This window comes from Chinchilla lanigera, unplaced genomic scaffold (genome assembly GCF_000276665.1).
Source record: "Chinchilla lanigera isolate Chin_1 unplaced genomic scaffold, ChiLan1.0 scaffold00041, whole genome shotgun sequence".
Taxonomy (NCBI): Eukaryota; Metazoa; Chordata; class Mammalia; order Rodentia; family Chinchillidae; genus Chinchilla; species Chinchilla lanigera.
This window is the reverse complement of record NW_004955442.1, coordinates 7,665,476-7,668,939: the sequence shown is the minus strand read 5'-3', so window position 1 is coordinate 7,668,939 and position 3,464 is coordinate 7,665,476. Positions and strand designations below refer to the sequence as shown.

The 3,464-nt window shown below is 46.7% G+C and overlaps 1 pseudogene; it reads right to left on the bottom strand.

Annotated features, from left to right (window-relative positions):
* Window positions 1-2,851: 2,851 nt before the first annotated feature.
* LOC106149284 lies at window positions 2,852-3,252 on the bottom strand (annotated as a pseudogene).
* Window positions 3,253-3,464: the final 212 nt, after the last annotated feature.

The following is a 3,464-nucleotide window of genomic DNA, read 5'->3' as shown; positions in this document are numbered from 1 at the left end:
AAAGACCAGTATCATATGCTAAGGGTTCATGTGACCCCTTAGTGCCTATGTCCAGGTGACATGGATTTGTTAATTTGGCACCATCTAGAGATGCAAATATCCCTTCCCACCATTTGTGACAGGAGACAGCCATCAGCCATTTGATCTGTCTGGGTCTTCCTTCCCCTGGGTACCATATAGATGTTATCAGGTCCCGGGTGGGGAGGTGACAGGGCTGGAGGGCAGAGTTAAACTCAGAGTCTGACGAAGGACTCAGAACTGCAAGCTTCCTAAAGTCCCTGCTGTAATTCAGAGCTTGGGGCCTATTTTCCTATCACCAGATTTTGGCTGAAACAAACGGCAGCATTGGCCTCCTCAGGCAGGGGCCGGGGTCCTCCTACGGACATGTGCTGAAGCTTCCAGAAGCCACGATGGAGTCTGGTCTCTCTAGTGGGGCAGAGGTGTGGACAGAGTGCTTAGAGGCCAACAGCTGCACTGGTCTGGCCACCTGGGCCTTGCTACAGGCCAGGCTCTCAGCCCCACGTGGCCTCTCCATTGTTCACCTTAAAATCAGAAGTGAGGAACCCAAGGGTCCCTGTGGTGGGGCTACAAGATGCTGCTAGTCTGGGCCCCTGAATTGGGCTTGCAGACTACTTGAGATGACTTTCAATGAGAGGTTAACAGCTGTCACCAGAGCCACTGAGATAGCTGTGTGCATGGCAGCTGGCCTCACCCCAATGAATGCTCGTGGGATCCTGACTTCCAGGGGCCTATGTGGACCACTCCTGCAGTGTGTGCCACCCTGAGGCCTCCTCTGTCCCGGCGAAGCTTCCCACTGTTCCTGCGTCCTCATCCTGCAGAGACAAAGACAGTGGCATGGCCCTGATTGTGTCTGGGGAGTAACAAATTTTCTCTTAACGCATGCCTACCTTGTCCCTTCCTCATCCTGATCGCCTATGTGTTACCTCTCAGAGGGGCAAATTTGTAGGTTTTATGGGGATTGTTCTTCACGTGGGAAATCAGTGAGAAATTTTTTTAGCATGAGCTTGTTCTCTTTTAAAAATCACTCCAGGAGCTAGCCATGATGTCACCTACCTGTATTCTCAGCACTAGGAGAGGCTGAGGCAGGAGGATCACAACTTCAAGCTCAGCCTGGGCAACTTAGCAACTTAGTACCTTGTCTCAAAAGAAAAAAAGGCTGCAAATGTAGTTCAGTATGAAGGCCTTGAGTTCGATCCCTAATCTGGGGAAAAAAAGAAAAGAAAACAAAACAAAACAAAAACAAAAATACTCTACATCAGGGCTGGGGATGTAACTCAGAAGTGAGCACTCACCTAGCATGCAAGAGGCCCTGGGTTCAGTCCCTAGTACCACAAAACAAAAATTCCTCAATCCATTTGGGCCAGGAGCTCTAACTCCACTCCACACCAAAGTCACTTGGAGGCGTTTTTATTTTATTTTATTTTATTTTATTTTTGGGGGGATGGGAGACAATGAAACTATTTATTTTAAGACAAAACCATTAAGAAAATATATCACAACCTTGATACAGCAAGAAGACAGGGTCTATTATCACTTCAAATAGTAACTTAGTAAAAAGACAACACGATCCTCATCCAAAAGACAAGACGCCATGCTGGGGCGGCAGGAACACTGCCCGTTGCAAAACTGGTATTTGGTAGAGGAGTCACAGCTCAAGTGGCTTACTTTTGGACCTTCCTGTTGCTGGGGGAGTAAGTCAATAATAAGCCACTTTAGTTAATTCAGGAGCCAAGTAAGCAATGCTGGGCTTAGGCTTTTATTCCATTCTGTGCTATAAAAACCAATTTCTTTAGTACTTTGCAACTCCCTTAATTAGCAACAGTCCCTATTTCACTGCTCATTCCTGAATGCTAGCTAGAGAGTCAAAACCCTTTACTCTTCAGGGGAAAAGTGTCACTGCAGGATTGTCCTGTTCATTGCCACAAAGAATCTGAGTGCCTGTCAGCCAGGGAAGGAAGTTCTGCTTTCCACAGAGTGTGTGACACAGGCTCTTGTTTTTTGCAGTGGTCTCCAGGTTGAAAGAGGCAGTGTAAGAATTTCAAAAAATGCACTTCCACATCTTGATGGCTACAAAAGGATATACACAAAGAGCCTTTCAGAGTTCTTGTCTACCCTCCCTCTCAGCTCCACATATTAAATCTGCTCCATGCCATGCATATAAAACCAAGCAAAATGGAGCTATGGACTACCCCCCCCCACACACACACACACACTTTTTTTTTTTCTCTTTTTGAGACAGTCTTGCTATGGCGTTTGGGCTGGCCTAGAACTCACAGCAATTCTGCCTTAGCCTCCCAAACGCTAGGATTACAGGAATGTAGCACCACGCCTGGCTTCTTTTCTAAATTAGTAATCTCCTGAAATTTTTTTTTTAAAGTTTGCAGAAAATGATGTGGTGATACTTCTGGTAAACAGGAGGTCAGCTACAGAGAAATCTCTCTTGCAACTCCACCAGGTCATTGGCAGCTTGGAGGAATCTATCGGCCTCCTAGTATCTGTGTATTAAAAAGAATCTGGTACCTTGGAGGGCTCTTGGTTGGTATGAGGGAGATCTCTGCAGTCAGGATAAAGGTCTTGTCACACGAAATTCAGGCTCTAAAACCTTCTCTTATGCTATCTTTGACCCAAACTTTTGCACCATTTTCCCTCATTTTACTTTCTAGCAACCAAACATAGAGAAACCAGAGTGTACAGGCAGGTGAAATATGTCTTAAACTTGCTGTCATCCTTAGTTTCTTCATTCATAAATTTTGCTCAGTAGACTAAGCTTCCCATTCTTCTTTTTAAAGAGATTTCTGCCCTCAGCCCTGCTGGCCACTGACAAAGACCTTTATTTCCCAATAGACAAGAGAGACTCCTTCATCTTTTTGGTCATGGTTGGAACGAGGTTCATGTGGTCATCCACACACTTGACCACAACTGTCCAGCTGCTGTTTCATCTGAAGCTCCTTACTCTCTGCATCCATCATATCTTTGGCTTTGTCATTGCAATGCATGGTGCTCCGGGCCACGAGGTCCTAGGATTTTCCAACTCTTGGTCACCAACATCTGGGCTTGAGCTAGAGGTGCATGGCACCGCTCAATGCACTGGTGCACCTGCTATATAGATGCCTGGCTGTCCTCGCAGCAGCTGGCACTGCACCAGGCACGAGGCCCTGCATCTTCTGGATGTTCTCTCCTGCCACACTCTTCAGCAGAGTCCACTGCCTCCTGCACCTGGAGCTGCACCATAGCTGCACTATGCTGACACCCACATGGCTTTGGCACACAGCCCCCGTGGAGACCTTCTTAAAAAGTATAAATATATAGGTACCGCTGACAATGCCCTAGAATTCAGTGGTGACAAACCTATGGCATGTGTGCCACAGCCAGCTATTTGTGATCACTGAAGGCTCTAAAAGTTTTGCCATCACTGCCCAGATGGTGCTTAATTCTTTGGGGGC